The sequence below is a fragment of the Equus przewalskii genome, chromosome 26 (assembly GCF_037783145.1).
Source record: "Equus przewalskii isolate Varuska chromosome 26, EquPr2, whole genome shotgun sequence".
NCBI classification, from domain to species: Eukaryota; Metazoa; Chordata; class Mammalia; order Perissodactyla; family Equidae; genus Equus; species Equus przewalskii.
In genome coordinates, this window is record NC_091856.1 from 33,832,730 (window position 1) to 33,845,109 (window position 12,380).

The following is a 12,380-nucleotide window of genomic DNA, read 5'->3' on the forward strand; positions in this document are numbered from 1 at the left end:
AGAGATGGAAGAAGCCCTAGCCAAATCTCAGACTCTCCAGGCGATGGGGTGATAAGTGCAAACTTTTCTGGCTTCCCTTTGAGGCCAGGACTGGACATGGCACCAACAGAGGTCAAGTCCCTTCCCTGAGTCTCAAGATTCTCTTTCCCTTCACTTCTTTTCTTCTTTCATTCAATAACCTGTCGTTAAGCATCTATTATGTGCCACAGATTGTGTGCAAGGTGCTGGGGAATTACAAAATGAATAATTCAGTGATCCTATTTGGATGAGCTCCTAGAGTAGTAGGGGACACAGTATAGTAGGGGAAATGTATAGAAATGACGACCACCAGCAAGATTGGGACTGTCATAGAGGGAATGGGGGAGTATGCTGGTGGGTGTTAGAGAAGAAGAAACCAGAATGGAGGAAAGAGAATAAGAGAAAGCACAAAAGGAGACAACTTTCCAGATGAGTTAAAAAAAAAAAGCCCCAAATCTGAGCAATGACAGTGCTTTCCATGTTCCATGTGAAATTAATGCAAAGGAGAGCCATATCTAGCCATAATGGGGTTTAAAAAAGAAAATCATGGATAAAGAAATACATTTATAAGCCTTATAGAAAAATATTAAATTTCAATATAACAAAAAACAGTGATCACATTTTGGGAAAAATAAAATTATGTCTACATAAAATCTGCATTTGTCCATGAGGGATGGGTGAAATTCCCCCTCTGACTCACTTTGGGGGTTTGAAGAGATTTCTCCACCTGTAAGCTTTGCAAGTTTCCTAATATTTACAAGGAAAAAAATAACAAAAACTGAGTAAACTCTTGCTCGTTGATTCATGCCAACTCTCCCCAGCTTTGTCCTGTTCAGTCCACTCAGTGCTTCCTTTCTTTCACTATTCCAGCTCTGGACAGCTGCTGCTTCCCTTAGAGTAACTTGGACGATATGAAATGTCTCCTTGAATGTTTCCTCTCCCGAGCAGGAGTGTCTCGGGGCTAACAGACCCAAAGGTCCAGCCTTGGTCCAGCTCTTACGCTCTGCTCTTCCCCACCTCCTCCCTCCCTCCTCTCTGGGTCCTGAATTGTGGGAGATCTTGGAGGGGCACTTTCAGAATCCTGGAGGAAGCCCAGGTGCCAGCCCTGGCAGAGCCACAGCCCACAGCCAACAGCTCCCAAACCTACGCCAGCACCTTAGCCTTGCTTTTCCCTCAGACAGGCTCAAACCTCCAAGACTGGCACTGCTGGGTTCAAATCCTTGCTCCATGTCATTTGTGACCTTGTCTAAGGTGACTTAACTTCTGACCTCAACTTCCTTATGTACAAGGTGGGAACAATAATAACCATCTCCCAAGTTTTAAGTAAGTTATCTCTTATAAAGCGCTTAGCAGCATGCCTGGCCCACAAAAGGTGCTCAGTAAAGAGTACCTGGCATTGTTGTTATTTGTCACCCCAGAGAAGTGCAGAAAGAAAAGGATTTCCCCTGGGTCTGAGGTCGGTTTGAGGTGAGGAGAGCAAAGGAGGATTCCTGCTTTTTATTCTAGATACGTTGGCAATTAGAAAAACAATTTGAAAAAGCAAAGACAAAAAGAAATGTAGCTGGAGCGTGGAATCCAAATCATCGGGCTGCCCTCTCTGACGCTTGTCCTCGTCCATTCCACATTGTAAACACCAGCCACAGCCCATGCACGGTGTCAAGTGGCTTGGAGCAGTTTGTCTCATGTAATCCCAGAAAAGGATTTCCTGAACCCAGGACAAAAACCCTTGCGTGTTTTGGTACAAATGCAGCGTCCGCTGCCATTTAACTCCCAGGGACTTAGCAGCCCTTGCCGTCCCCAGAGGGCGTCACTCCCCTTCCAGATCTGCCAGAGGAGCAGAGAACTTGTTGACTTGAGTTTCTCCTTCCTGGGTCTTTAATATTTCCTCCTCTGTCTTCCCAGAGCACTCAAGGCCCTCCAAGCTTTTCGTCTTCTTCTGTCCTCATGCCAGACAAAGAAAAAGGTAACCTCCTGATTCTTGGTGTGTCCCTGAGTCCCTTACCTCCTTGCCAATAAGGTCAAGGGCTAGACACTCATTTCTCCATTCAGTAAGCCAATGAATATTTATTGAGCGCCTATTGAGCGCCTACTGAGTGCCAGGTACTGTACTCAGTGCTAACCCTAACCCTAACCTTAGTTAGTGAGGCCGAAGTGGATTAACTTTCCTCCCAGGTCTAGCTGTGTGGCTTGGGCAAGTTACTTAACCTCTGAGTCTCCATTTTCTCACTGTGAATTGGAACAATAATGTCTGTCCTAGGGCTGGGATTACATGAGACAAACTGGTCCAAGCCACTTGACACGGTGCATGGGCTGTGGCTGATGTTTACTGTGAGGAATGGACGAGGACAAGCGTCAGAGAGGGAAGCCCGATGATTTGGATTCCACGCTCCAGCTACATTTCTCTTTGTCTTTGGTTTTTCAAATTGTTTGTTTTTCTAATTGCCAACGTATCTAGAATAAAAAGCAAGAATCCTCCTTTGCTCTCCTCACCTCAAACCGACCTCGGACCCAGAGGTAACCAAGAGCGGAGTGCATTCTCCCAGGGCTTTTGTTTTGCATTCACACAAATACACACTCACTCTCACACACACAGACGCACACTCAAGAGCACTGGTTGATTACTTTTTATTTGACAAAAATGGGATAAACTATCTATATTATGCAACAACCTGCTTTTGAATTAACAATGTATTATTTCTGTTTCCTTTCCATGAACATATCACATACATATTTTAACAAAATCCGAGCTCACGGTCTGTCAGGAGGCGCTGCAGTTCTGAAGGGGGAAGGGGCGGAGATCCGGGCTCTCGCCCCCTCCCTTCCTAACCCTCCCTCCCTCTGGGCCTCACCGCCCCTGGTCCTGGCCCCCTCTATCCCAGCCCCCCTTCTTCCGGACTACTCTTTTCCGGCCTCGCCCCACCCCCTGCCCTGGGCTCCTCCCCTTCCCAGCCCCCTCCTCACGGCCCCTCTCCTCGTCTCCCCGGGCCCCCTTCCCGGAGCCCCCTCCACACCTACTCCCAGTTCCCCGGCTCCTCCTCCGGGCCCTTTCTCCTTCTCAGGGCCCCTCCCCCGAGCCCCTCCCCCTTCCCAGCCCCCTCCTCGCCTAGACTCTCCCATTCTAGTCCCCCGCCTCTCCCTGGCCCCTCCCCCTCCCCGGAACCCCAGCCCCCCCCTCTCGCACCCCTTCCCCCTCTTCTCCGCGGCCCCTCCCCCTCCCCGGGACCCCAGCCCCCCTCTCTCGCACCCCTTCCCCCTCTTCTCCGCGGCCCCTCCCCCTCCCCGGGACCCCAGCCTCCTCCTCGTACCCCTCCCTCTCCTCTCCGCGGCCCCTCCCCCTCCCGGGGACCCCGGCCCCTCCTCGTACCCCTCCCCGGGCCCCCGGCGCCCCTGTCTCGCCCCTCCCCCTCCCCGGGCCCCCGGCGCCCCTCTCTCGGCCCGGGAGGCACGGCAGGGGGCGCTGCGCGGGCCGAGGCGCGGCTGCGGGCGGCGGCGGCGGCGGCGGCGCGAGGAGGAGGCCGGAGGAGGCGGGGGCGGCGGCAGGCGGGGGGCGGGGAGCCGCGCGCGCGAGGGAGGCGAGCGGCGAGACACAGGCTCCGAGGCTCCAGCGAGCGAGCGACGAGCGAGCCCAGGAGGGAGAGAGGGAGGGAGGGAGCGAGCGAGCGAGCACCGCGCCGCCGCCGCGCAATCCGCCGCCATCCCGCCGCTTCCGCGCCCGACCGCCGCCCGACCGCCATCGCCCGGCCCAGTCGCGCCCGCGGAACCAGACCAGGTGGGCCGGGGCGCGGGGCGGCGCGGGGCCGGGCGCGGGGCGGCGCGGCGCTAAGATGGAGGCGGCGCGGCCGGGCCGGCTTTGTCTTGGCGGCGGCTGACTGACAGCGGCGAGCCCGGGCCCGGCCGACCTTTGTCCGCGAGCGCCGGCCTCGGCCCGCCCCGCCCGCCGCCGTTGGGCCGCCCGCCCTGGCGAGGGCTGCAGGGCCGGGCGCGGCGGCCTGCGCGGCGGGCGGAGGGCGGCCCCGGCCCGCTCGCCATTGTTGTGGCGGCGCCGCGCGGCCTGGGCTCGGGCGGGCGGGCGCGCGGGCGGCGGGGTCGGGCGGGCCTGGGCGCCGCGCGGCCGGGGCCCGGCAAGGGGCTGGGGGGCGGCGGGCCCGAGGCCGGGGAGCCGCCTTCCTCCCCGGGCCGGTGTCCCGCCCGCCCCCACCTTGCATGCTTGACACCCGCCGCCCCGAGGGGCATCCCGGGGCCGGGCGACCCTCCGGGCCGGAGGCTGGCGGTGGCCGTCGCAGCGGCGTTTCGGGGCGCGGGGCGGGCAGGTCCCCCCGAGTGTCGCGGAAGTTGGCGGTCAGGGGCTGGTGGCCTGTGTGCAGGGGGCGGGGGCACAGCCGCCCGAGACGATCGCGGGCTGAGTGCTCGGAGCGGAGGATTATTTTCAAAATCCTTAAGGCCCTGTTGCTGAACATGTTTAATAATAAACAGGATGTCGCTACTCAGGGCCTGCCAGATGGGGTTTTTTTTCCTTCCTTGGTTTTTCTTTCTTCCCCCTCCTTTCTAAGTAAGAAACACAGCACTGTTGAAATCGGTGGCCTCTGAAGAGCGGATTTGCCTATGTAAAATTGGAAGGTGCTTTTTTTTCTTTTCTTCCTCTTTCTAAATATCGTGGGAAGTCCGAGCCCACCTTTAGGCAAGACGAGGAGGTGTTTTTCGAGAGAATGGTTAGCTTGAAGGAAGTGGGAGAAGGGGGGCGGGGAGGCTCTCCAGAGTGTGTCATTTGCTAAATGGCTGCCTGGGAGAAACCTTTAGAAGCCTTTGGTTTACAGGATTGTTAAACTGTCCCTGAGATTTTTGTTTGTTTGTTTTCTTTAAGGTTTTGGGTGCGTTTTATATGGCTTTATACATTATCACCCCGTTTGGTGTTTGTAACTATCTGTTTGAAGTCTTAGCATGGTTTCCCCAGATCCAGCTGCAGCAAAAAGCTGCATGTCTGTGCACAGCACTGTGGTGTAAGGTGGGACCGGGGAGGCCCAGGCTTTGGGGTGCAAATCGTCTTGGAGTTCTGGGAGCCTTCGTTGGCACAAATAGGGACATTGCATCCTCCACCTTGTAGGGAAGACGGTGAAGGACGTAGTGGAGGCACGCAGTTGGTGCTCAGTGGTGGTTTCTACTACGGCTGTTTGTATAACTGCCAGCAAGTCCTAGGATGGAAGTTAGCCACTTGTGGTGCCACCCATAGGACTGAGCCATCCTGCGATGCCACAGGTTCTAGGCTGAGGCGTGGATGGGGAGAAGGAATTCAAATCACAAAACGTCACTGAGCGCTTGCTTATTCGGTGCTGGGCCTCTGTGGGGAAGCAAGGATGGGAGAGAGGAGCATTTGGAGCCCTCGAGAACTAAACAGATCTGCGTTGTGTGGGAATAGGTCTCTGTCCTTGCATCTGGGGTGCCTGCCCCTTTCGAGGCTGTTCTGCTCAGTTTAAGGCAGAGCTAGAATAGTACAAGATACTCAGGACAACCAGCAGAGGCCCAGGGCGGCCTGCCTTTTGAGGATAACTGCTTTCTTTTGGGACTGGTAAATAATCATTTGGGGAGCCTCTGCTTGTTCAGGCAAGTGTGTCTCTTGGAGCCTGGAATCTGGTCCTCATTGGGTTACCTTACGCAAGTCTTTGAGCCTCAGCTCCTGCATCTGTAAAATGGGAATAATTATGCCTTGCCTTGGGTATCTGTTGGGGCTCTTGGGAGCTCCACATACTATTTGTAGCAAAGTGCTTCCATCCATAGGAGAGTGATGAAAATGTGTGTTGGTTTTGTTGATTGCTTAGTTTTCTTTTCTCCTAATTCCTGATCTTTTTTCAACGACCTAATTTCTGGTTGTTGGGACTGTGACCTCCCCACCCCAGATTCTATCCCCAGCTAATGTTCTGATATGACGACTACCACTCAGTTGCCTGGAAGCACCAGAGTGGCTTAGAAGAGCTAGGCTGCTCAGCCAGGCTGGGGCGTCTGCTGTTTACTGGAGGCCATAGGAAAGACTGAGGCTAAGGGTCGGGGGGCTGAGCCCAGGCTGGCCACAGGTGAGGGCTGAGACCCCGGTTACCTGTGGGCTAAACCTGGAGCTTGTTTGTAAACGGGCCCGGAGCCCTCTGCTTGGACCTACAGTGGTTCTGCAGGCTGGCGGGGGAGGGGATATGTGTTTTGGTTCATTTTGCCGTTCCCACAACCATCTTGGTTTTGCTTTGTTCTGTTCTGTTTTTTTAAAACCTCCTTGGAGGTTCCAGGCCTGGCTGTGGGACTGAGACATCTTAGCGGGGGCACGTCATCCTTTCAGTTTTCCCCGCTTCCCGCGTCTTGCCCATCCTTTCTATTGGATTTCCTTCCGGCTCAGTCTGGCTCTGGACTGTTGGTTAGGGAGGGTGATGACTCGGCTGCCCCTCTCGCCAGGCTTTTTGATTACCTGTGAATTCCAGTTATCTCGGGGCTGATTGCACGGTCCAGGGGCCTTGTCTCAGCCCATGGTGGGGGCCTCTCCAGTCTCCTCGGAGCCCAAATGGGTAAAAAGAGAGCCTGGGGAAGGAAGAGCCAGAAAACCTCGGGAGAGTGGAATTTCAGGAATGGCAAGTCAAAACTAGTTCAGCGTGGTCTAGTTGCCTGGGGCCTGGCCAAGGGATTTTTGTTATGCCTTTTGGTTGGCCCACTCACCATCCCCCACCCTCTTGTAAATTTCTGTTCCTTTTTTTTCCTGAAGGGTTATTTTATTGTACTTTCAAGATTTTTTTTTTGCCTTGCACAAAGTACTGACTCATGTTGCTAATGTCTGTGTGCTGGTTCTATGCCTCGTTATTCTACCATTTAAGATTGATCATTTCTGTGTTGGTTTCTATTTCAAAGCAGAATAGGCCAGGTGGGCCAGTGCATGTGTTTCTGAATTTGATAAGGAGGCGTCTCTGCTATCAAATGTATGTATCTTGTTATAGGCAGGCAGGTGTTAAACAGAGCCTGTCTACACTCGGTTTTAAAGCAGTGCTTTCCCCTTGAAAAATGACGTTTCCGGCAGAGATCTGTTGGGCATTGTGCTCTCATGTTTTAGTCAGGGCTAACTGGGCTGGCTTCTTCTCAAATCCTAACTCGAGTTCTTAAGAATTTTTCGGGGGCTTGTATAGCTCGAGGAAGCTTATTAGGTCTGTCATTTGGACAAAGAGAGAAAGGCATTGCCTGTGGTGCTGGAGATAGGAGAGAGAGAGATGAGAGATGGTGAGCTTTCTGGTGAAATAGAATTGTTGATGACAAGCTTTTAGGTTTAAAAGGTGCCACTTGGACTGGGCTCCCTCGCCTCGGAGCCTGGAGACCTGGGCCTTGCTGTCAGTGATATCACTGTTTCTGTCTGTGAGTGGCACGAGGGACATCTCTACACCAGGACAGAGGCTTGTCTTAGTACGTTGAGCCAGAAGTCTTGGTGGAGTGTTGTTCTTAGCTGTGCTTGTTGATTTTTTTTGTGTGACCTGAGCTGAGGGCTGGCTTGCTTCTGGAAGATGCCAGCAGCCGCGTTGGTTTGTAAAGCTCTTCAGGCAGCAGGAGGTGTCTGTGGGCAAAATGAAGTCTATCTTGGGTTGCTGGCCGTCCTTCACATTCTGTGCTAGACTACTTCCTTCCGCTCTCACCTCTGCAGCTGGTTTTGTAGCTCTGCTCTGTATCCTTTCTTCCTCCTTTCGGAGAAGCCATCTTCAGCCTTTTCCTCTTGTGGTGTTGCAAAAGCAGTATTTATTACTTCTAAAAGTCACTGTCACGCAACACATACTCCTTGAGTGTCTGCTGTTTGTCAGGTATTGTGCAAGGCCCTTCATGTAAGTTTTCCTCATTCGTAACAGTAACATTTTCACTGAAAAAAAATTAGAAAATACTGAAAAGAGTGAAGATGAATATAAAAATACAAATCACCTGTAACCTCACCATCAAGAAGTAACTACGGTAAAGACCGATATAGTTCTTTCTTTTGATTATGTGTTTATTCAAAATTAGAAGACTACTGGGCTGGCCCCGTGGCCGAGTGGTTAAGTTCACGCGCTCCGCTGCAGGCAGCCCAGTGTTTCGTTGGTTCGAATCCTGGGTGCGGACATGGCACTGCTTATCAAAACCACGCTGAGGCAGTGTCCCACGTGCCACAACTAGAAGGACCCACAACGAAGAGTATACAACTATGTACCATGGGGCTTTGGGGTGAAAAAGGAAAAGATAAAATCTTTAAAAAAAAAATTAGAAAAATACTGTATGCACTATTCACAGTTTATAGTTCCTCTTAATGTTATAGTGTATTTCCCTAAGTGATTGAAAACTTGATTTTTTAGTAATCACATAATTGCTGTTATCTGGGTATGCCATAGTTTGTTTAATCCTTTCTTATTAGACATTTAGATTGTTGTTACCCATTTTTCTTTCTTATAAACAGAACTTTAGGGAGCCTCTTGCATGTCCGTCTTGGTCCACACTGCTGATTATTTCCCATCAGCGGAATTTCCAGGTCGGAGTGCAGGCTCCTCCTGTTCTCTTCAGCACCTTTCAGCCCTTGTTTCTTTTATTGTGGTAAAATATACATAAGAAGATGTACTATTTTAACCATTTTTTTTTTTTAAAGATTTTATTTTTTTCCTTTTTCTCCCCAAAGCCCCCGGGTACATAGCTGTGTATTCTTAGTTGTGGGTCCTTCCAGGTGTGGCATGTGGGACGCCACCTCAGCGTGGTTTGATGAGCAGTGCCATGTCCGCACCCAGGACTCCAATGATCGAAACACTGGGTCACCTGCAGCAGAGCACGTGAACTTAACCACTCAGCCACAGGGCCGGCCCTGTTTTAACCATTTTCAAGTATGCTGTTCAGTCGTGTTAAGTACATTCACAGTGTTGTGCACCCACCATCCATCTCCAGAACTTTATTATCTTCCCAAACTGAAACTCTGCACCCACCAAAAAGAGTCCCCCATTCCCCCTGCCCCAGCTCTGGCACCCACCGTTCCACTTTCTTTTCTTTTTTTTCCTCTCCCCAAATCCCCCAAGTACATAGTTACATGTCCTAGTTGTGGGTCCTTCTGGTTGCGCCATGTGGGACTCCACCTCAGCGTGGCCTGATGCGCGGTGCTAGGTCCACACCCAGGATCCGAACCAGTGAAACCCTGGGCCGCCAAAGCGGAGCGTAGGAACTTAACCTCTCGGCCATGGGGCCGGCTCCTCCACTTGCTGTCTTTAAGATTGACTACTCTAGGGACCTCATGTGAGTGGAGTCATCCAGTATATGTCTTTGTGTCTGGCTTATTTCACTTAGCATAATCTTTTCAAGGTTCATCCATGTTGGAGCATGTGTCAGAATTCTGTTCCTTTTTAAGGTTGAATAGTATTTCATTACACACACACACACATCACAGTTTGTTTATCCCTTCATCTGTCTGTGGGCAACAACCGAGACATACAGTTTTATTTTCATTTATTGAGTGGTCCTTTTCCCCCAGTGGAGTGAGTGAGTATGCTGTGAAGCAGAATGCTGTTGCTTCCTCTTCCTTCACTGCTCTGTGTCTGACAGAGAGGGTGCTCCAGCAATGTGTGTAGGGTGAACGATGGAGCTGCATAGGAGGATCTCGTGGGAGCCCACCGAGAGGCAGGCCCAGCTCAGCCTGGGTGTGGGGCCGTCAGGAAAGGCCTTCTGGAAAATGTGGCAGACTTGAAATAAGCACCTTTTGAAAATAGTGTGCCAGCCCTGGAGTATTAGAAATACGTTTCTAATTTAGGATCAGAAATGTGTGGGGGCTGGCCCCGTGGCCGAGTGGTTACGTTCGCGCGCTCCGCTGCAGGCGGCCCAGTGTTTCGTTGGTTCGAATCCTGGGCGCGGACATGGCACTGCTCATCAAACCACGCTGAGGCAGCGTCCCACATGCCACAGCTAGAGGAACCCACAACGAACAATACACAACTATGTACCGGGGGGCTTTGGGGAGAAAAAGGAAAAAATAAAATCTTTTAAAAAAAAAAAAAAAGAAGAAATGTGTGGGCCACAGAGAGCTCGTGGGTCAGCTCGCTTTCCAGGGCGCCCCAACCCTTTGGATGTCAACGTGATGCAGGTGCTCCCGTGTGGCCAGTGGCCAGCCCAGGGGAGGGCAGGTAGGACCTTGGCTCTGAGAATTCCAAGTTGACTCGCCCAGCATACTTCTGGATCATCTCTTTGTGTGGAGTGATGGGGTGGGTCGCTGCAGGACCCGCTGGGAAAAGGAGGTCGTCTCCAGTGCTCTTTCCATGGTCCTTTGTGTCTCCCAGAGCTTTTTCGGGCAGGTGGTGTTTACATACAGTTCAGAGCTTAAAGAACCGCTCTGTTCCAGGCGCTACAGAAAACACGAGCCTGCCCGGGAGGGGCCCCGCCGCTGCCGCCTGGCCGACCTGTCCGGGGACTGAATGGGCTGAGTGTTCGGAAGCACTTGGGGAGAGTGGAACGTTGTCCTGAAGCATAAAGTGGAATTTTTTTTTGATATAAAATTAATTACAAAAGTATTCATACTCGTAAAGAAAAAAAAAGAAAAAGCAAGCATACAAAGAAAAATGAAAGCTTTTCCTTCCAGCTTCCCAGGCAGTATCCACTGCCTACAGTTTGCTTTGTTTACCCTTCTAGACTCTCAGTGCACGTGTAAATATGACCCTTTGTAGGCAGGTTTTTAAAAATTTTTCCTTCTCCCAATGCCCCCTGGTACACAGTTGCGCACCTTTAGTTGTGGGTCCTTCCAGCCGTGGCATGTGGGACACCCCCTCAGCATGGCCTGAGCGGCGCCACATCCGCACCCAGGATCCGAACCAGTGAAACCCCAGGCCGAAGAGGCAGAGTGCGAACCCAACCACTCGGCCACAGGGCCGGCCCCGTAGGCGGGTTTTTAAAAAACAAAAATGGAATCATGCTAGTCTTTCTTATAGGCAACTTGCATTTTTGAATATTTATCATGAGCATTTTTCCATATTAATATATATAGATCTACCACATTTTTAATGTTTTAAAAATTATTAGGTTTAAGAAAAATATAGAGGTGCCTGAAAAAGAAAACAAAAATAGCTCACAATCCCATGGCCCAGGTATTCCCAGTTGAAATTTTTAAGAAAGTAGTTAGAAAATTCAAGCTGTGTTGAAAGGTCTAAGGGCTCTTCCCCTGTGTCTCTGAAAGGAAACCAGTATGAGAAGTTTCTTGTGATTCCTTCCAGAAAAAAATTATGCACATTATTGCACATGCGTGTTTATAGTCTTCCTAAAGCATGCTGCCCTCTTCACGTAATGAAATGTCATGGTGTGCTTTGCGACAGCCCGTACGGACAGATTACGTCATCTGTTTTAGCGACTGCAGAGAATGCCTTATGGATATACTTGATTTAACCTGTTGCGTATTGGTGGATGTTTGGGCTATTTCTAATTTTTGGATATCACAAAGTTTTGGTAATATTCTGCCGAATTACTCTTCAGAAACCTTAGATAGTTTGTATATAATAGCGTGTGAGAGTATGTTTCTGTAGGGTAGACTCTTGCTGAATAGCCCATTAAAGATTGTTTTGGTAAGAATTCTGCTAAATTCCTCTTCAGAAAACTTTGTGTCAATTTATGTACACTAGTGTATGAGAGCGGGTGTTTCTGAACTGTGGGTTTTTCTGGATGAATAGCCTTCTGGGGTCATTTGGGTGTGCGCATTTCCCAAATCAAGAGCAGTGATTGTTGCAGGCTTCCCACAGTCAGTGTAGGATTTTGGTTTGGATCAATGTGGCCAAGCATATCAGAAACAGCGTTCTCTGGTCTTCCAGTGCAGAAGTGGCTGGAAGGAGTAGCCCTGGACGTCTCAATAGTGAGGCCAAGTGGGGTTTGTAGACAAAGGCACAGGTCGCCAGGCCTAAGTTTGATTTTCAGTGTCAGCTGAAATGATGGTACTTGGCATAGATGTTTTCTTCCGGCCTTCGTACACGAGAGCCTGGCAGAGAAAATTCACAGACCTCCTCCATTTGGAGTTCTCCCGTAGGCCCTCTGGAGATTTCTGAGGCTCACATTTCGTAGCTCTTGGTGGTTTTGTTGCTATTAATATTTCTGACTGTGCGGAATTTATTTGAAGGCCAGTCCTGTGTTGCGTCTCCTGATAATGGCTGTTGTGCAGATCTGCTCAGTCCCCTCCTCAAGCGCTTGGCCTGTGGGCCCTGACTTCCCCCACCTGGTTATTCTAGATCACACCTAGTGGGGGGGCGCAACTGCACAGATGAAGCGCCTGGAAATGCCTGGGTGGTGTTTCATCAGGCGGGGTTGGGAAGGATGTGTGCTCCAGCGAGGTAGGTTCCCAGAGGAGATGCCGTTGGGGATGACACGGCTCTGGCCCT

The 12,380-nt window shown here is 51.2% G+C and overlaps 1 protein-coding gene across 38 annotated transcripts in view; it reads left to right on the top strand.

Annotated features, from left to right (window-relative positions):
- The first annotated feature begins 3,647 nt into the window (after positions 1–3,647).
- PRRC2B (proline rich coiled-coil 2B) overlaps positions 3,648–12,380 on the top strand; it is a 92,579-nt gene continuing 83,846 nt past the window's right edge. For 30 of the 38 annotated variants that reach the window (XR_011533505.1, XR_011533506.1, XR_011533513.1 and 27 more), the window contains exon 1: positions 3,648–3,787. The gene's annotated coding sequence lies outside the window, so the exon portion shown is untranslated. Of the gene's footprint in view, positions 3,788–4,502; positions 4,636–12,380 lie in introns of those variants that run through there. The other 8 variants (XR_011533511.1, XR_011533523.1, XR_011533519.1 and 5 more) reach the window with 4 other exon arrangements.